Here is a 21,840-nt window from a genome sequence, read left to right on the forward strand (position 1 = left end):
CCATTGACAGAAGCACCTTGGTTGCTGTGGGAAGGTGGTGGTGATGGTGGTTGTGGTGGGGAGCCTGAGGCAGGGAAGGGGGAGAAGGACCCTGAAGAAGGTTGTAGGAGGCAGTGGCAGTTCATCTCCATATTGAACGTTCAAAGCAGCCAGAAGTCCCGTCGATCACGTGGAGATTACCTCGCTGAGAAAGGAGTACAGCGTGTGGCCTGTTCAGGTGTCACTTTTGATCTAAATGTGAATCATTGATATTTTTGATAAACACCAAGTAGGGAGGTAGTGTAAGTGTAGGAATTAAGAACACAGAATCTGGAGCTCGGCTCTATCAGCTGGAGCCTGACTCTGCGTCTACTAGCTGTGTTTTATCAGGCAAGTCACTTAACCTTTCTGAGCCTCAGTTTCCTTGTCTGTCAAATGCGTGTAATGATATCTACCTTAAAGAGATGTTGTGAAGATTAAATGAAATAATAGAGGTAAAACCCTTAGGATAGTGCCTTCCTCAAGGTTCTTGTTAAATGCTATCTTGGTGCTTATTATTGTTCTTAGGTAGAATCTCTGAAAAATGTCAGCTAAATTAAAAGCAAAAGTGAATGAGTTAACACAGTTCCACAACAGTAAGAGAGACTTTTTAGTTCAGATAATAGAATTTCTTTTTTTGTTGTTGAATGTAAAAAAAAGTATTGTAAGCTTAAATGAGCCCTGCAGTTTAGCCTCCTATATGCCTTTTAATTCTTAATAGAAAAACAAGTATCCTTGCATATTTTGCTAAGAAACCATGTAAATACTGTAATATTCATGGTCAACTCCAGGCAAAAGTTCAGGCTGATGAAACGCATCTTTGATGCTTCGTCAACTCTCACTTCCATATTGGTGCCTTTCATTCTCTCCTTCCCTCCTCTCTCCGACCCTGAACCTCTCATCTCTTCTCTCGCGTTTCCAAAGAACTGACCTGCCCTTTAGTTCCCTCAGCCACGCTACACAACACCCAGAGTGCTTTTCCTCTCCTGTCTGCCCAATCCCAAAGTTGAAAAATTACTTCTTCCTTGTTCCCCCTATTCCCCACAAAATTCCAATTCAGTCAATCCCTCTGTCTTTGGAGATCAAAAGTTGGATTTGACTAATTCGTAATAAATTGAGACTGAATGGATATTCTTACCATCCCCAGGAACGTTTGCATTTTGTAAAGATGTTGTTAGAAATAAATCTGTAGTTGATGGCATTTTGAGCCATGTGAGAAAATTACATGAAGAATTCTGAGCACTGTCGGGGGAGTTTAGGAGTAGAGGGCTCTTCCTTAAATCGCAGCACTTAGGAAATATACATTATTGAAAATAACTAAAAACTCAGAGATTTTCATTTATTCAATACTTTAAAATTTTTTCTCCAACTTTTAACCAATGTTGCTTGCACTTAAGAAAATTAATTCTCTTTAATCTCTTTTTGTTTCTCCATTTTACCATTTTTCAACACTGTTAGTGTGGCAGAGGCTCCTGGTTACTTTCCAATAGTCATTCTCTTTTCCTTCCATAATAATAAAACCCCTAATTTTATGGCCACCAGAATAAAGACCACATTCTCTAGCCTCCCTTGCAGCTAGGAATGCCATGTGTTTATATTTTGGACACTAGGATGCGAGCAAGAGTGTTGTTTGCAGCGTAAGGAAATATCCTTAAAGGAAAGCCCTATCTGTCCCCTTCCCTATTCTTCCAGTTGGCTGGAAGGCAGATCTAAATATGGGAGCTCGACAGCGTCTTGGAGCAGGCCACTGAAGTCCATCCCCTGGGAGTGACACAAAGGAGGTGGGGAGGAGCTGGGCCCTAATGAATAAATCCAATTACTGTACCAGCTTTGTACTACTGATCTCTGGAACTTTGACATAATAGAGAACTTTGTGTGTTTAAGCTACTGTTAATTTGTGTTTTTGTCACATGCAGCTGAATTTAATTCTAGCTACATGTAGCTAGTAGAAAGTTATAGTTGAACTAAATAACCAGCTCATGGATAATTGTGAATTTGTGAAAGTATATCTCAAATTCACTGAGACAATTAGGTGGTATTTTTTGCAGTTAATATTTGTAATACAAAATTACAAAGCCTCAACCTCTTAGTGGTGGAATCTCTTACTCTGATGATCTAGACTAGAGACTGGCAGTGATCAACAGAACTTTCTGTGATGATGGAATGCTCTATGTCTGGATTACCTCTGTGGAAGCCACTAGTCGCACATGGCTATTGAGCACATGAAATGGGGCTTTTGTGAGTGAAAATCTGAATTTTGAATTTTATTTATTTTTAATTAATTTAAACTTGAGTAGCTACATGTAGCTTGTGGCTACTGAATTGAATAGGACAGCTCTGACTCTGCAAATTTGATGCATACACAATGCGTCCACAATTTTCCTTGATTTGAACTACGTTTTAAGCAAAAAAGCTGAATACTGAAAATGATCAATGGGTTGGTGAAGCCAGTTACAGCTAACTGAAGCGACCTCTTAGAAAGGTGGGATGAGAATTGAAGGAAGGTTAAAACATCCCCTCTTGCCCCCACAATAAGAATATACCCAAATACATTGACCTTAAATGAATCACCCTAGAATCTTTCAGGGTCTCAAAGCATGGAATGTTGGAATACAGATTTGGTTCTTTGGTAGCAGCCCTCAGAAGCCATAGGTGGTGTGTGGTAGATATGTCTATGTTGTCTACCTCCACAAGGTTGGCCCTTGACCTTGTGCTGTTGTCTCAATGGCCGCGTTGATTTCCAGGCTGCTTCTCTCATTTTTGGTGAGGAACAAGGCCTCTTGCCTGTGTCTCAGGTGTTCCCTGAGATTACCGGGCCCTGCCTACAGGTGGCACAGTGTGAGCACGGCTATGCCTTCTGGAGCCCTTTTCAGTCCAGTCTTCTTGCATTCGGTTATAAAACTGTAAATACCTAAAACCAATATCCTTTGTTGGTGGCTTAGCTGTCAGGTGTTCTGTCAACAGCTTCAGAGCCAGGGCTGGTATTAGCAAGGTGGCCCCTACTGATTTTCTAACTCTGCGCTACAATCAGAAGATTTGCAATGGCTGGTGAGGGGAAGCCGGGTATTTTGACTTTTGTATGTATATCAGGGAACTGCCTTTAAAGACTGCTTTTATATTTAGAAGAGAATGCTAGAATTTCAAAAGAACCCAAGATCCTTTTTAAGAATCCACATCTATTTTATATGTATATATACAGTATTGTGTTGGATGTTGTAATTTTATGAGCAAGTGGATTTAATGAATTATTCAGTGGGGGGATCCCTGACTCTCTGCTTGGATTCTGGAGATTAATGCTTGACAGATAATGGGGAAGCATATGATTATTTTCCAAAGGCAAAAAAAGGAAGTTCTGCATTGACCTTTTTTTCTAGGCATGTCCTTTCCCATTCAATCCAAGATGGACTGTGTGGCTCAGGGCAGGTGGTTTTTTTGACTACAGGGAAGGTACCACCACCTGGAAAATTGCTGCTCTTTTTGTGGGCTCAGAGAGTTTTGGTGCCATTCAGACTTAGGGTCAAATCCTGACTCCACCACTTACTGCTGTGTGATCTTTGGCAATTGTTTAACTTCTTCGTTTACTCACCTATAAAGTGTGGGTAATAACAGCTCCTACTTCATAAGCCATTATGTGATTTAAGTGTGATAATGTAATTTAATGTGGTGAGTATGGTTCTTGTGACATAGTAAGTGTTCAATAAATGGCTCAGATACCATTGTTGGACTATTTCCAATCAGTGAACAAATACATCATCATTCTTTTCATTAAAAAGCATTCAAGTCCCCACTTGCACATTTTTATTCTCAGCCTACATAGACCCATAAACATATAAAGAGTATATATGAACTACATTATGCTATAATTCACATCAGGTTCTGATTGATGTGGGAAATGTTGGGGATGCTAAGTCAGAAAATCATTTCACAGGAGAAAGCCAGGGCTGAAGGGTCAAAGGGGCATTTGCTGTTTTGAAGGAAGACAAACCAGGTCAAATGCATTGATAAATACTAGGAATACATAATAATTCATTCTCCCCTGGAATATTAAATAAAATCCAGCTTAACTGAATAGGATGTGCAAAAATCTGAACTCACCCACCCGAGTAGGGTGAGAGAAAAGCCTGCCCAGAAGAGGAATAGTGTCACCAGGAGCCCTGGAAAGTGGGGACAGTGGAGGCAGAGCTCTCAACTGGGCCCCAGAGAACTGTGGAAAAGTGCTTGGAAAGAGCGGGGGTGTCAGACTTCTGGACCATTGGCCAGTCAGGCTCTACCTCTGCAGCTTGACAGGAAGTCAATCTTGCCCAGACTTGAAGGTGCTACACAACATGCAACGAAGGAGGCGTGATTCCCTAAAGGGAAATCTAGATTCTGTTAGGATGTAGATGCTGGTAGGGATTGGCACCAGCCCTCACAGTCATGTTCCAGACAGCAAGACGGAGGAAAGGGAGAAGAGGCACAGGGTACATGCCAGCTGTCCTGAAGGGAAATTTCTTGGACTCTGTCACGTACCAGTTTTGCTTATGTCTCACAAGCCAGAATTTAGGCACATGTCCACTTTTAGCTATAAAGGAGGCTGGGCAGGGAGGCCTTTAATTTTGTCAAACAAAATCTGGATTTCCATATTAAAGAAAAAGGGAGAATGAGTATTAGGCTGGGCAACTAGCAATCTCCCTTCACGCTCCAGAGGTGGACCCTGACTGGCTAATGGTACAGAAGTCTGACACCCCTGCTCTTTCCAAGCACTGGTGTTAATCATTTTCTACCTGCAAAAGAAGACAAATTTGCTAATTGTCTAACCAAGGAATTCATTCCACTGCCAAGGCAGTGAAATATGCATATTATAACATTATGTTTATTAAATACATGTTTATGAAATATATGTAAATAATATGCAATACATATATTATATCCTTGACATTACTGTTTAGTAGGCTATGATATACATTATGGGCTTGGGGCCCATGTGTGTTGCTTCCCCTCTCCCTCTTTTCCAAATAGGATTTTTAAAAATTGCAGTTGTCTTCTTTTCTCTCCACCTTTGTATATTAAGTGTATTGGTGGAGGTTAGTTTGCCACTTATCCATGTGTCACGGGGCCATGAGGGGTTAATGCAAGATCTGTCAGAGTAGTCTGACCATCCGCCACAGTTCCTAGGCTTGCAGCTGGATGTAGTAACTACATGAAGCATTGTGCTGTGCCCCACTGGGTGAGTTCCTTTACACAAGTGTGGACAATTGTGAAGGTGCACGTGTGGGAAGGTGAATGTGTATGGATTTGGGTAGCCAAAGGCGTGGACTGTGGAGGACAGTCGTTAGTGGCCTACTCAGCCCTCACCCCTTTTTCCTCCTTCCTAACATTCTCCAGATTTTCATTTGGGGAACTGCCCCTCCACCACTGTGTTGCAGCGTACAGAATGGAGTGGGCTGATTTGAGACACTTCAGAGAGTCCTACCCCCTTGGCGAGGTGATTGGATCAAGTAACCCAGGCCTGAGCCATTCAGTGTATCGTCAGTTCCCTCGCCTTGCGATCGGTTCATGAGTGGTCTAACTAGCACAAAGCTCAATAGTGCTGTCAGTGATTTTGACATTGAGTCAAAATCTCCATCTCGCTCTCTTTTTCCCTCTTCCCTGTCACCTCTCCTCACCATGTCCTGGATATGAACAAGGAAGCTGGAACCTGAATTGCTACCAATAGCCATCTTTCAACCGGGAAAGGAGTCAGTCTAAGAAACAATCTGACATACAGAGGACAACACATCTGAGAGAAGCAGAGCCCAAGTCCTGATCAAACTGCACCTGAAGCTCACATTACTGCCGGCCTTTTCCCTTAGTCAACCAATAAATCCTTTTTATTGTTTGTCAATTTGACTTGGTAAGTCTGATACCTGCAGCCTAAACTAATATATGAATGGATGAAGAAATGAACCAGTTATTACACACAAGCTTGAGCTCAGGTTGAAATCAGGGGCTCAAACCAAATAGGATGTCCAGAGTATGGAAATGGTTGCAGTGCTCCTTGAACAAGAAGCTCTACTTCAAACAGGAGCCTTTTATGTAACGATCCAAAGGTAGTCTTCCCAGGGCTTGGGCAGCAAAGGTCTGAAAGGTTTAAATGTGGCTGTGCTGCGAGCTAGAGTGGGCCAGTGGGGGCAGAGGTGTCTTGAGGCAAGTCCTGCTGTTAGGTGTATTCTCATGCTAGGAGACCTGGCTACTGTTCAAAAGCCTTCAAAGACAGTGCTAAGAGAATAAAGAAATAGTAAAATAAGGTGAGACGATCAATCAAGAATCCTCAATTAGCACCAGAAAAGAAGTAAAATATCATGGACTTGGTGGTCAGACCTGGTTTTAAATGCTGGCTCTGCTACTTACTAGCAAGTTATCCAACATGCTGAGCCTTATTTCCTCATCTGTAAAATGAGAGAAAATACAACTTCTTTGAAGATTGTTGGAAATATTAGATATTTTATGTAAAGCCTAGAACATAGAAAAATTCAATTAGTGATGAATTATTATTTGTTATTAATAGAACTAGGATTGTACATATTGGTAGAATGTTTGATAAGCTGTTTAAAAGTTGGGTGGCTGCAAGGTATTGTGACTTTAGCAGGAAGCTTGTCCTGGTATATAATGATCATGTCATTCACCTTTGGGATACTCTTGGTAATTTTTATATCCCTCTTGCTAACCTTTGGACAAGAGAGAAGCCATCCTTAGTTTCTAATTTCCACTTGACCTCAGAGTTGCAATAGTTATTTCAGTGACGTCACACTGGAGTTCTCTGGAAAGGAAATGGGAGCCAGGTCTGAAATTGCAGTGCCTGGTACACAGTAGGCGCTCAATTAATGCTCTCTGAAGTTTGGAGGCAGATAGTTGTTTCCTGTCAGACATGATCATTAAAGGATACTATGGGAAGGGCCCTCAAAGATATAAATACACCAGGTTCTCTTATTGTTTCTGCATTTTAAGACCTTTGGGCACAGAGTTCATTTATGTTCTGGAATGGGTCTCAACTGACTGTGAAAAAGATAAATAAGTTGGCTGCAGCCTATCTCAACTAGAAATAGTTCTGCTCGTGGGGATGACCTCAGAGCTGCTCACAGCCGAAGTCTGCAAGAAGGGCTGAGGGTTACTGGAAAGTTCTGCGTTGTTAGCTCACTCTGTGGCCTGAGGCAAGCCGTTTAACCTCTTGGTGTCTGGATTTCCTCATCTGTGAGCCAGGGATAATAATACTTCCCTACTTCACAGGTGTGTTGGGGGCATTAATTAATGTTTGTCTCGTGCTTGGGGATCTGTGATGAAAGGCAAGCGTCACTATTGTTGGTTTGCCGCGGGCAAGACTAGATTATAGTGCTCCAGATGGGTTGCATATGGGAAGTGGTTTCAGCACAAGATTTTCCCAAATGAAGTGCAGCTTTAGGGTTTGCAGCTACTTGAAAAGAGAAGGTACCAGTGGAACTTCATCCTCTCCTTCTTGCCTTAGTTGGCCTGAGTTTTGCTCTCATATGGAGTTAGAAGTCAGCATTCTAGCACTATATATTAATTTATTGGACAAGCAACATTTAGCTAGTATGTTTCCATGGTCTCTGCTCTGCATAGATTTTTAAGGCTCCCAATTAAGTAGGTGAGGGTGTTGTTGCAGAAAACTCTTAATTCCTTGTGAAGAGTACTTAGTGTACAGGGGCCATTTAGTGTGTCTATCCCATGATAAACTGGATAGACAAAGCCATTGTGTTTTACCAGCCCCAAGTAGCCAAGTCAAATAGGTAAGAGGTTTCAATCTTTGTTTAACTCCCTCCTCCTGCCTCCCCACTCTCTGAAAAATAGCCTTCTTCACTAAAGAGCACTGGCATGTTCCTAAAAGCTTTTAAAGAGAAACATTTTCAGAGAGGACTTCTCCGCAAACAGACAACAGAGTGTCTGGAAACGTTAAGGCGGGAAGGAAAAAAATCTCTCGTTGGAGTACTAGACAAATTTTTATTTTCCAAAAATTGCAAAAATTGATTAAATTAGACACTTGTCCAATTAAAGGGCAAAGATAACATTTCTTTCCCCAGGAGCAGAAGTGTATTTTCTCTTATAAATGCAGAGGAAGACAAAATAAAATATTTTATTAATATTCTTGACCAAAGAAATAGGAAAACAAGAAGAATCTTGGTTACTTCAAGCTGCTGAAAACTTGCTGGAACAAAAATTCTAAGGCAGAAATGCACGTGATGGTAGTGCCATTAATGCATTTGATTCAGTTACAAAGCAAACAGCACATTCATTCATTTATTCATCCATTCAGCAAATATTTATTGAGAGTATTCTAGGTGTTGGGCACTATTCTGGACACTGGGAAATGATTGATGTGCGACCCAGGATCCCTACTCTCGTGGAGCTTACATATTGGTGGGAAAGATAGGAATACACAAACAATTTTGAATGCAGAGAACTAAAATGAGGTGATGTGATAGAGTTTGGTGGTGATTTAGTTTGGATGGCTAGAAAGCCCTCTCCAGGAGGTGGCTTTAAACTGGTAAGGACTCATGGTGTGAGCAAATGTTAGAAAATGACTTGGTTGTAATAAATTAGCCTTCAGTAGGGAAGGAATGCAGCTTGGGATTCCAGCATATCCTTCCAAATGTGATAGCCAATTGTTTCTTCTCTAGTTTAGATTCTTCCATCATCTACGGCGTGTAAAGAATAGTGGATTATGTTTGGAACCATCAAATTAGGATAGCTGGCTGGTGTTCTGGAAAGGACTGAGGACCATGTCAGGAGACCTGGTTGACCCTGGTTTTTCCAGTACCTTGCTGGTTTAGTATTCCAGTCTCTATACCTTGGTTTCTTTACCTAAAAGAAAAATAGGTTTTGGTGAGGTCCTTTGCAGCTCTATTTCTAGGAACAATATAGAAGCATGATTCAATTATTGTAAACCCTTGGTTGTTGGAAATCTACGAGGATGATAAAAGAAAGCAACAAAAAATTTGGAAAGTTCGTATATCAGTAGCTCAAAAATTTAAGATAATTAGGCAGATAGCTGGATGCAAAAATTAGATATCATGAGTATTTTTATAATGAGTTTTTTTATTTGCTATTGCTTTTTTAGAAAATGAGTTTTAAAAAATCTGCAGTAAAGAGTTTTCAAAACATTAGAAAAGTAAATAATCATTTCTATTGTAATGTTTGTAGTTTCGTTACATTCGAGTTTTCCCTGCTTTCACAAACTGCCAGAAACGAAAAGATGTAAAATGTCTTAAAGTTTTGCAGCTAAGAATTCCATTTGCAACAAAAAATTAGACTGTTAAAAGTAAATTCAGTGAGTAAATTTAGAAGGAATAATTTTTACTCTAATATCCCAAACTCTTCACAAGGAATTAAGACTTTTCTTCAACAATAATATCCTAAACACAATTTTATGAGCAAATGAAATTATACATCATTTTTTGTCTATAAAATAATAAAGTGACACTAACAATATTACCTTCCCTGGTGCTCAACACTTTGGAAAAACCGTTTCATGTTTCTTATTTCATTTGAGCCTCACAACTCCTTGAAAAGCAAATTGGGTAGAATTTATTATTCCCACTTCACATATGAGGAAAAAGATGCTCACGAGTTGGGATTTTCTTGGATTTATATAGCTAGTAATTTAAGCTAGAATCCGGGATCCTGAGTCCTGTCTAGTGCTCCAATCATCCAAAAATGGGTACACGCATCACCTCAGTTTCTCTTCTGTGTTTCACTGTTTGTTTGTTTGTTTGTTTGAATGCATGACCCCAAAGTACTTCCAAGAATTTCTAAAAGACTTTGAGACTGTTGTGTGGCACATGAGTTTATGAACAAGTTTGGGCAGCTACAGTGAATCTCCCAGTCTTATCCCTTCTGCTGTGGCCCTATTCCTTCAAGTCCTGCTGTCTGTCAGGCGTGGCTGTCACTTCTCTTCGGCTACTCTTACTTATTGCTATGGGGAGATCTTGGTTGTGTTGGGGTGTTTCCTTTATTTTAGACAAAATCTGGGCAAGAATTGTGCATCTCATTCTGAAGTCATTTTAACATATCATGGCAATGCAAAACAGTCAACCCTTTTTAAAAACATTTTTTCATGGAGTGTAAAATTTTAAAAGTTGGATTTTAAGGAGCTGATTATCTTTTGCCTAACATCAGTTGGTAAAGACTGTGTTCAGTGTGATAAGGAAGGAACAAAGAACATAAGACTTTGTGCCACTCTCCAGACCTTACATTCTACTGGGGACACAAAATATTAAGCCTATCAATTAGAATGCAGTCAAATGATTATATGAAATATTTTGCTGAACCATTTTGAGACGCTGCTATAAGATCTGCTAAATACATCTGCCGGTCAAAGAGATTGACGAGGCAGAATAATCCACTTGAAGGCTGTGGAGAAAAGATGGAAGAAACACAAGGGAATAAACGAGTTGAGTTTAGAGAGAAGAACCAGGTGTAATTTTGTTCAAAATTTCACTCTTTATTAGCAATAAATTAAAATGAGGTGGTGTTTTTTGATGACTCATAAGATAGATGTTGCATGAAAGGTACTGGAATCGACAGGCACAAATCAGATGGCCCAACACGGAAAATGATCACAGGTGCTGCGTTTGTGCCACTCACCTTTATCTTGCACACCTGTGTTTGAATTCATCCAAACTCGCGTAAATCCTTTACACAGCTGTTGAAATTGCACCTGAAAAAAGGCTGAAGTCTCAGACGGGCTAACATTTCATCATTCTGAATACTTAAACCCAAACAAGTTTAAACACTTTGCCAAACCCAAGGATAACGGGCTTCCTATTGATCTCTGCTCTGTTCAAATGTTCAACTGTGTGTGCCAAAATGTACCCTGCAAACTGCATGGTATAGAGTCCCATGATTTTTAGCTACAGAAAAGCTCAAAAATACAGTTTTAAGGATGAACGCTCTTCTATGGAATCTACACAGAAACGCATATTTTGATATATGTAATTAGATAAGGAGCAGTTGGCTGCTTATACAAACCAATCTACTGAATTTAATTTTTCTTTTCTTGTAAACAACTGGTTAAATATAGTATATTTCTGAAAAGAGCTAATTAAGTTTCTGGTATTTTTGCTAGACTGCTTGTGATTTCTATTCTGACCTCCACAATTTTATCATTTTTAACTTGAAGTCTATCATTAAAATTTATAAAAATTGTGAATGTATACATTTGCATTGTAAAATATTCACACAGTACAGAAAGATATAGAATGAAAAGTGCAAGTCCTCCTGTATTATCTTTCCCCCAAACTCCCCTCCCAGAGGCAACCCCTTTAACATTTTGGTATATATCCTTTCAGATCTTTTGTAAAATGCATTACTTTGTGTGTGTGTGTGTGTGTGTGTAATTATAAATAAACTCTATCATAATATAAACTCTGTTATGCCACTATCTTTTCCTTAAAATAGCAGAACATATTACCAATCTTTAAAAATTTTGCCAGACTAATGAGTGAAAGTTGGTATCTCTGGATATAGGATTTCCTCTGGGTAAGAATTGGATGCGTTTAAACTATTTTCTTCAAACTTAATTCTACACTCTCTGTTTGCTTGTTCACACAAAAGTTGAGAGGCTTGGTAAACATGGTACCATGAAGAAGTGAGTCTGAAAGTTGACCTTGAAGAAAATCTAGGGCTTGCCTCCATGGATAGGAGGAAAGAAAGGAAATTCCAGGTAGGGGAGCTTCTGTTAGCAAAGCCATAGAAACTGGAGCCCCTGGCTTGTTTTCTTGATCTAATCTATCCATGGCTATGATAGAGGAAAGCTTGGGCAATCTTTGTGGCTGACTCGGTGGATGTTTCTCCACTGGGCTCTCGCTAGACCTATATTCAGTTCTACATGTTCGTGGACTTCCCATTCAGCGTGCTTCCACACCCCTGCTAGAGTGTTTACTGCTCTTCCTCAGAAGGAGCTCCTCTCTAAGGTAAGGGATGGGTTTCCCTCAGGATTGCAGAGGAAATCCCAGAGTGTGCCCTTGCCTGAACTTTATGAATTGATTTGAACATGGCTACAGAGAGTTTTAACTGCTGGTGGCCCTTGACTGTGACCTAGTTGGCAAGATAATACCAAGGCAGTTGAAAGTGGCACTGGTGGAAAGTGGAGGGTTAGTGGGTAAGATAGAGTCAGGAGACAAACCGATTCAAGGATAATATCTGTGGTGTTGAGTAGTAAGGTTGGAAACATGAAAAGGAACAGAAGATATAGTTAGCATGGTTCTATCTTCTACAGAAGATATAGTTAATTGGGGTTTGGCATTTGGACTTGAGCCAGAAGAAATTAAGAAGATGAGAGTTATGATGAAATGAAGTGACCTTCATTCATTATGTCATCATATGCCATTTCTTGTCTTTCAGCTTCAAGCCTACACTTCTATATTCCTTTAGCGATGCCAGGGCTCAGACTCTTCAAACCATTCGGCTTTGCCAGCTGGCTTCCTGTGAGGCTCTGCCAACTGGAGATACTGATGGAGAGTGGACGACTTGCGCCTTCCTGTCTCTTGTGGGCTTCTTGTTTGCTTCCTGTTCCTGTGAGCATCACCCCAGCCTCACTTCTTTACAAAATCTGGCAGCAGTAGTTGGTTCTGGGAGCAGCAATTGAATCCAATAAGCAATTTTTCCAACGTTCACAGAGCCTGCTACCTTGCACTCCCACCTCCCGCAACACCAGCCACAGCCCCTGCTCAGAGGTCTGGGGTCCCAACCGCACAGAGCCCCTCTCTAGCTCAGAGACACTACTCCCAGCTAAACAGAGTCCCTCCTCAGAGGGCTGAGTTTTTCAGCTCTGTGCAGCCCTTCTATCTAAGTTTTAATAATTCCAGCCTCTGCTCTTTGTTCTTGCAGGAGTGGTAGCTGCTTCCTGTAATAGTTTCCTCTGTGACACCTTAGAGCTGTTCTTCAATATCTAGTTAACAATTCTTTATATTAATTCTGTCTCTTTACTGGACCTGACTGACAGAGGCTCTCCCAAGATGGAGTGTAAATAGGAGAACTCATGATTTCCCATATCATTCAGGAACAGTGTGAAGCCTGCATTACGTGGGGATGGAGAGGATAGAGGGGAGGAGGTACATCTGGCCAACTGTAGGTTGGAAGGAGCCAATGGGACTTGATTAGGAACAGGAAGTAAGGAGAGGTAGTATTACCGAACCAAGTGGGCTTGCCTCCTGGTTAGTTAAATAAGACTCTACACCAGTGGAAGTTGTCTCACAAAGTAAAGTGTATTTGCAGCAAACAGGAGGCCATGAGGAATCATTTCCAAAGTCATGGTGTCCCTGAACAAAGGGAAGCAGGAACTTTTATTTCAGTTGGAGAATGAATATTTAAAAGGGAGAGGTGGGGGCCGGCCCCGTGGCTTAGCAGTTAAGTGCACGCTCCGCTACTGGCAGCCCGGGTTCAGATCCCGGGCTCACACTGACGTACCGCTTCTCCCGCCATGCTGAGGCCGCGTCGCACATGCAGCAATAGAAGGATGTGCAACTATGACATACAACTATCTACTGGGGCTTTGGGGAAAAAAAAGGAGGAGGATTGGCAATAGATGTTAGCTCAGAGCCTGTCTTCCTCAGCAAAAAGAGGAGGATTAGCATGGATGTTAGCTCAGGGCTGATCTTCCTCACAAAAAAAAAAAAAAATTAAAAAAAAAAAAGGGAGAGGTGGGTATTTCACTTGCACAGGCTCAGTTGGAGAACATGCTTCCACATAATGAGGCCTAAGCTCCGCCTAGAGAGATCTTTGCATTAAAAATAAAGCAAAGGTCATGGGCATAGCTCTTGTGGTGAGGCTTGGTCAGTTTCAGGACGGCTGGTGGTTACATCTCCTTAACGTACAAAAGGAAAAGAAACAACTTGGAAAAACAGTTCATTGCTTCCAAACCCAGCTTTGAGTTTCTCAATGCACCTAGTTGGTAGCAAATCCACCGTCTAGTTTTATGCTGGTCGTCATTCTTGACGGACATAGGTCGAATGTCTGTCTTCTGTAACTGCTTCCTGCTGAGCATGGGTGTTGTCACGGGGACCAGTAGAGGAGCAGAATTTCCAGTTGGTCTCAAATAGGTTTGTGGGTCACCAGGGGCATAGCCCCAAGTTGTTTGTAACAACCATCTGTAATTTTATAGCCTCAATGTGTTTAGGATCTGGGCATACTTGCCCCTCCCCCTCTAGATTTCATCAGCTCTTTATAGTCTAGATACTGGGTTGCCCATTTCTCTGGTGGACCTAGTCCTGCTGCCCAGGAACATGCAACTCCTTGGAAGCATGCTGTGCCTAAATGGTATGGGCTTGGTTAGGATCCAAGGCAGAGCCTGGGGTGGATAGCTGGTCATTACTTATCTGCATGGTGTCACAGAAACAAGAGTTTCAAATCAGAGGGTGGTTTGCTGGAAAACTCGGAGTCATCAGCTGTCTGGAAAACTCGGAGTCATCAGCTGTCTGTGATGATCTCTCTTGATGTTCAGGTGTGGGTGCCTTTTTTACCCGTGTGTGGTGGATCCAAGGGTGACTCCTTCTAATTTCAGGGAAGAATGCCTGGTTAGTAACACCAAGTGAAGCCCTACTCAAATAGGATTTAGCTGATCTTGGGACAAGCCGCTTTTCCAAGTTTTAAGATAGACTCAATCTCCCAGTTCATATGCGTGGAGGTTTGACCTATGTAGGCAAGGGAAGTTAGAAGTTTCCGTATTTATTGAGTGTATCTACCACCTGCTTCAGATTGATTATGTGTTTGATTGCCGTGGAAACCTCTGGGTCTGGGTTTGTGAGAAAATCCGAGTCTTTAGGGAACAGCCTCCCATAGGTCATTTCGAAGGGGCTAAGTTTCAATTTGCCTTTTGGAGCTGCCCTTATCCAAGTGAGGGCTATTAGCAGTAGTTTCAGCCAATTTTCCCATGTCTCTTGGCACAATTACCCAGGGTTTTCTTTAAAGTTTGATTTGCCCGCTCAGTTTTTCCACACAACTGTGGTCTCCATGAGGCATGTAGCCTCCATTTAATTTTTAAAACTCTGGCTACTTCGGAGGTTTTTTTTTGTGAGGAAGATCAGCCCTGAGCTGACATCCATGCTAATCCTCCTGTTTTTTTGCTGAGGAAGACTGGCCCTGAGCTAACATCTATTGCCAATCCTCCTCCTTTTTTTTTCCTCCCATTTTTCTCCCCCAAGCCCCAGTAGATAGTTGTATGTCATAGTTGCACATCTTTCTAGTTGCTGTATGTGGGACGCTGCCTCAGCATGGCCGGAGAAGCGGTGTGTCAGTGCGCGCCCGGGATCCAAACCCGGGCCGCCGGTAGCGGAGCATGCACACTTAACCGCTAAACCATGGGGCCAGCACCTCAGAGGCTATTTTTGATATAAAAGCTGGCCCATTGTCACTCTGAGTCAATCTAGGCAACCCAAAACAGGGAATTATTTCTTTTAACAACACTTTTGTTATTTCATTTGCCCTGTGCGACATACAAGGAAAGGCTTCAATCCATCCAGTAAATGTATCCACAAACACCAAGAGGTATTTGTATTCTCCAGGGTCTGTGGGCATAACAGTAAAATCAACTTGCCTGTCTTCCCCCAGTAAAGTCCCTGAATTTGAGTTGCTTTGGCCAGGGAGGTACAGGAGGTCTGGTTTGTACATTATTCTTCTGGCAATAAATGCATTATCTGGTTATTTTTTCAATAAGTTCCTTTATACCTGGGGTGCTTATGACCTTCGTCAGCCATAGGTATAAGGTCTCTTTTCCATAATGGGTAGAAACATGAGCACTCTTAAGGAGCCCCCAAGCTGTTTGTTTGGGGACCCAAATCTTCCCTTGTAAATCATCCAGCCCTTAACTATTGGGGATCACTGATAACCCTGCGTCCTGGCTTCCCTTACTCCATCAGGGGAATACACTGGTGTAAACTCATAGAAGGGTAGAGTGGGGATTAATGGCAATTGGAGAAGCTCTCCTGATGTAGCGGCCCTTTTTGCAGCTGCAGCTGCCAAGTTATTCCCTTTTATGGCCTCTGCTTCGCCACTCTGATGGCCTCTACAGGGGCCACAGCTACTTCCTTCGGAACCTTAAACTGCTGGAAGCAGTTTAAAGATCTCTGGCCCATGTTTAATTTCTTTACTGCTGCTATTAAGGAGTCCTCTTTCTTTCCAAATGGCTCCATGAGCGTGAATTACAGAGAAAGCGTATTTAGAGTCTGTGTATATTGTTATTATTTTTTCTTTTCTCAATTCCAAAGCTCTTGTTAATGCAATTATTTCCGTCTTTTGGGCTGAGGTGTCTAGTGTCAGCCCCTTGGCCTCTATGGTTGCATGCAGAGCCACTACTGCACAACCTGCTCTTCTTTGTCCATTATTCATGAAGCCGCTCCCATCTACAAACCATACTTCCTCTGCATGAGGCAATGGTTCACTCTGGAGATCTCTGTTGCTACAGTAAACCTGTTTAATCACTTCTGGGAAAGCAAGGGTAATAAGCCCATTGGAATCAGGGAGCAGGGTAGCTGGGTTTAAGGTATGACAAGGCTTTAAGGAAATCTGAGGGGAATCTAGCAGCATAGCTTGATATTGTAGTATTCTATTCTGGGATAGCCATAGATGTCCTTTAGTCTCTAGTAGGCTAGAGACTTCATGGGGGGGTCCACACTGTCATAGATTGGCCCATAGTCAGTTTTTCTGCTTTCTTGATTAAGAGGCAGGTGGCAGCTACAGCTCTCAAGCATGGGGGCCATCCTTTTGCCACAGTATCTAGCTGTTTTGAGAAATAGGCTACCACTCTTTTTAGGGATCCCAACATTTGGGTTAGCACTCCCATAGCTATTCCCTGTCTTTCATAAACATATAGATCAAATTCTTTGCTCAGGTCTGGTAAGGCCAGTGCAGATGCTTCCACTAGCAAGTTTTTAAGCTTATTGAAAGCTTGGTCACATAGCTTATCCCATTCAAAGGGGTCCATTTCTGGCCCCTGTAGTTTATCATAGAGAGGTTTAGCAATTAATCCAAAGTTAGGGATCCAAATGCACCAAAACCAGCTGTCCCCAAGAATCCTTGTAGCTGCCTACGAGTTTTTGGTGGAGCAAGTTGGCATATTACTGTTTTCCACTTCTGAGGAAGGCTGCGTTGTCCCCTTGAAATGATGAACCCCAAACACTTTACAGTCCCTTTACATATTTGTGCCTTCCTTTTAGATGCTTTACAGCCCTTACTGGCTAAAAAGTTCAACATAATTATAATGTTTCTATTGGAGATCTCCTTAGTAGGGCTGGCTATTAGGATGTCATCCACATACTGTAACACAGTACTCTGTTTTAATTTTAGTTCCCTTAAATCTCAGCCTAGGATTTCCCCAAAGACAGTGGGGGAGTTTTTGAATGCTTCAGCTAAGACAGTCCAGCAATACCATTGCTTCTGGTGCGATTCTGGGTCCTCCCATTCAAAGGCAAATATCTCCTGGGACTCAGATCCAACAGGATGCAGAAAAAAGCATCTTTTAAATCCAGGACTATATAGAACCTCCAGGGAGGTTAACTAGTGGGGTGTATGGATTAGGCACTATAGGATGTATGTCTTGGACAGCCTCGTTGACAGCCTTAAGGTCCTGAACAAATCTATATTCCCCTGTTCCTGGTTTTTTAATGGGTAAAATGAGAGTGTTCTATGGGGATCTACATGGCCTGATAAATCCCTGTTCTAAAAGCCTATTAATTACAGGAAGTCTTCCTCTTACAGCTTCTGGCTTCAAGAGGTATTGTTTTACCCGGGGCCAGTGATCTATCTGTTTCAATGTTACCTTTACTGGTGTGGCACCAGCTGCTCGCCCCACCTGTCCTTGTGCCCATACTTTCAAGTTAACTTGGCTTAAAACATTTAGGGGAATCTCTTCCTTCTTAGGTGCTGATGTATCCTGTAATAGGGCCACAAGCTCAACTCCCTGACTTTTGGGGACTTGGATCTCTACTTTATCTTGTTCCCAGCTTGTTGAGGCCTCTAACTTCGGTAGTATACCCCTCCCTAGAAGGGGAACAGGGCATTCTGATACATACAGAAAAGAATGCTTCAGCAATTTTGATCCCACTTCATAGGTCAAGGGCTCCAGAAACGTTTTGGTCTCTCCTTTTTCTGATAGTCCTTTATGTCACAATTTCTTTTTGAAAGGTTTCCCTTTTAGTATTCAGCACTGAGAATGTAGCTCCAGTATCAAGCAAGAATTCAACATGCTCTCCTCCCACTGCTAAGGTCACTGGGGCTCCTCAGGGAAGATGATGATTTGGTTGCCTGGAGCCAACCAGGGAGCCCCACGACCCCATCACATCTCATCTGTGGTCATGGGAAGTTGCCATGGCTCGATCTTGTTCAATCCCTTCCCTCCAAGGGGACGGTTTGGACAAGCCTGCCACCAGTGCCCTTCCTGTTGGCAGTATGCACACTGGTTAGCCCCCGACTTTGTTGGTGGCCTTCCAGTCCCTCGGTGGGGGCCGCGGTTACTCACCCACAGCATCTTCTTTCTCTCCCTCGGGTCACCTTGAGTAGACTGGAGGGCTGCAGCTCACTAGGCGGCTTGCCTTTCCATCTCCTTGTCTTCCTTCTCATCCTCGGCTTCATCCCGGTTACTGAACACCCTACAGGCAGTCTCTACTATCTGTGCAGAATTAGTGTCAGGGCCTATAGCCATCTTTTGGAGTTTCCTACAGATGTCTGGAGCACTTTGAGATGTAAAACAGGTGTTAAGAACCACTGTACTGCCCTGGGCCTTGGGGTTCCAATTTGTATATCGCCTGAGGCAGTCCTGCAGCCTCTGAAAAATGGATGGAGGGGTTTTCCTCAGGGCCTTGGTGGATGTCTCTTAATTTAGACCAGTTAATGGGTGGCTGGCTTACTATCTTCCTGGGTTTCAAAAGCAAACCCTGAAAATATCCTAGCTTTCTTGATCTTCAGCATCACTGGGATTCCACCAGGGTCAGTCCCTGGCGCAGCCTGTTCACTAGGCTTGTGAGTGTCTGGTCCTGGCTCATATTCATCATCTGCTTGTTCCAGAGCTTTTAACAGAACAGATGACTTTTCCTCAGCCGTGTAGAGTGTAGTTAATGGGCCTTGAATATCTGCGCAGGTTGGATTATGAGTGGAGAAGATTCCCTTTGTCAGGTTTATGAATTCCTCTGGGTCAGCCCTCAATCCTTTAGTGTGTGCCTTCCAATTATGCAGATCAGAGGTGGACAAGGGGACGTGCACGTTAATAAATCCCCCCTCAACATCTGGCACCTGTCTTAGGGGATATATCTCAGGTTTGTAACTGGTTTCTAATCTAGCTGTACTATCTGGAAGAGGAGGGTGAAGGGTCTTTGGTTGTTGGAGAGTCCAATTCCCTGTAGAGGGATTGCTTGGGGGGAACAGTAAGGAGTTTGGCCCTCTTACATCCTCTGGCTTAAACAGAGGTGAGGTAGGGGAATAAGGTGGAGGTGTCTTGGGGCTCACCAGCTGGTCTAGTGGTGTGGCCAAAGCTGGAGTATCTGAGTGAGGTGGACTCTGAAGTGGGGTTCCCTTAGTTCCATGGTTCCTGATTTGGAGGAGCAGGTCTTCCCCATCAGAAAGATCTTGTAGTATGGGAAGTATTTTCGAAGTCTTAGATTCGACTTTTAACCCTTCATTTAGACATAGTACCATGAAGCACTGGATATACAGGATTTCTTCCCATTTCCTGGTCATTTTGCAAAATAGATCTAATTGTAGTATGGTGCTAACATTTAGGGTCCCATTTTCTGGCCATTTTCCCCCATCCCACAGTAAATATTGCAGCTAGGCTGTGTTACATAAAAAGATCATCTACTCTCAGGTCAATGGGGAATACCCGAAGACCTTACAATTCTGGAGGATGCAGCTCAATGGGCTTTCTTCCGGGATGGAGCTTGCTCCCCCCATATTCTAGCGCCTTCTCTTATGGTCTGTTTCCAACCTCCTGGGAGCTACTTGTATTGGTCAGTGGTGACGCAGATGCCACAAGGTTGTGAGGTGGGGACTCAAACCCTGAAGCCAGAGGAGGTTTAGCACCCTAAGAGCCTGAAACTAGACCTGGGCCACGTAACTAAATCCTTAAAGGGAAAATAAAACAAGTGGACGCTGGGTTTCACCCAGCGACCACTGACAGGGAGGACAAGGAAAAAAAAAAAGACGACCTAGGAGTCCAGAAAAGCCAGACTGTGGAAAAACAAGATTGATGTCAAACGTCCTAGACAAAAATGCTATGTCAAACATCATTGACAAAAATCACAGAAACAAACAAAAAAGAGGCTCAGCAACTCCAGAGGGGTATAACCCCAACCAAGACAACCCCTCCTCTGATAACAGGCACAACAGAAAGACAGACTCAGTGATCTCAGGGGGCCTTGAGCCCCCACCTCGTCACTCCAGATGAGATTCAATCTCCAGAGGAGATTTGTCCCCTAGACAGACTCAGTGCACTCCAGGTGAGATTAACTCTTGGGAGCGGGTTTGACCCCTGACTGGTCACCAGGAATTGCTCCTGTTTCACCAGAACTGAGCATTGGTCCTTCTGGAGTGGCCTGGTCATGCAATCTTTCCAAAGAGAGGGGACTCTCACTCCCCTGAGCCAGGCTACCTCCAGGTGGGGACTAAAACCCTGAAGCCAGGCCCCAACAGACAAGCTTTCTGAGACAACTTAAGAAAATAACTCTTATAGCTGTGCTGTGGGGTTGGTGCCACTCACCTCCATAGAGAGATCCTCCAAGCAAAGCACTCAGTGCGGCCGCTGGGTCTCCCGATGGGGCAGCGATGTCAAGCTGGCGGCACAGTCATCATGAAGGGGTATGTTCCCTCTGGGTCACCAATTTTGTTACCGAACCAAGTGGGCTCGCCTCCTGGTGAGTTAAGTAAGACTCTACACCAGTGGAAGTTGTCGCATAAAGTAAAGTATATTTACAGCAAATAGGAGGCCATGAGGAATCATTTCCAAAGTCATGGCATCCCTGAGAAAAGGGAAGCAGGGACTTTTATTTCGGTTGCGGAATGAATATTCAAAAGGGAGAGGCAGGTATTCGCTTGCACAGGCTCAGTTGGAGAACATGCTTCCACATAATGAGGCCTAAGCTCCTCCTGGAGAGATCTTTGCATTAAAAATAAGGCAAAGGTCATGGGCATAGCTCTTGTGGTGGGGCTTGGTCAGTTTCAGGGTGGTTGGTGGTCACATCTCCTTAACATACAAAAGGAAAAGAAACAACTTGGAAAAATAGTTAATTGCTTCCAAACCCACCCTTGAGTTTTTCGAGGCGCCCAGTTGCCTAGTTGGTGACAGGAGGAGCAGAATAGACAGGGCTTCTATCCTGGCAGTGGAGAGAATGATGATGCTGTACAAAACTGAGAAAAGAAATGCGTCCAGGAATGGGGATATTTTAAAGACATCTGGTAAAATGGAACTGAAATTGAAGTGAGGACTAGAGAGGTGGCCTCAGCAGTGAGGTTGGGCCGGGGCTGAGTTCCCTGAGGAGGTGAGGATGGAGGAGCAGGAGTTGCCGGGTCGCTTGTAAAAAGAGGTTTAATGCAAATTTTAAAGTGAGACCTCCTGTTCGTAACAAGTAGGGATGGCCTCTTTTAACACCCTGTAAGGTTAAGAAGAGTAAGAACTGTAGGTCCACTGTTTTAACCAGAAGAATGTCTGAATGATTAGTTGAGATTCTGTTATTGTTCACATAAGGAAACTTCAACCCTAGTTGAATCAATCAAGTAAAGCACCAATAAACAATATTGCCTTTACTTTTTAAGATGGAAGCAAGCTATATAAACAGCCACTTTACATAAGCAGCAGGCGATGAAGCC

At 42.8% G+C, this 21,840-nt stretch overlaps 2 long non-coding RNA genes across 3 annotated transcripts in view; one reads left to right on the forward strand and one right to left on the reverse strand.

The window, feature by feature from the left end:
• The window catches only part of LOC131420763 (uncharacterized), a 157,834-nt gene that overhangs the window by 45,795 nt on the left and 90,199 nt on the right, over positions 1–21,840 (forward strand). The window lies entirely within an intron of this gene.
• Positions 10,634–20,917, reverse strand: LOC131420764 (uncharacterized). Its single transcript, XR_009223671.1, has 2 exons — positions 20,735–20,917; positions 10,634–10,708 (listed from the first exon to the last, which is right to left on the reverse strand). It is a non-coding gene; the product is annotated as an uncharacterized LOC131420764 (long non-coding RNA).

The sequence above is a fragment of the Diceros bicornis genome, chromosome 24 (assembly GCF_020826845.1).
Source record: "Diceros bicornis minor isolate mBicDic1 chromosome 24, mDicBic1.mat.cur, whole genome shotgun sequence".
Classification (NCBI taxonomy): Eukaryota; Metazoa; Chordata; class Mammalia; order Perissodactyla; family Rhinocerotidae; genus Diceros; species Diceros bicornis.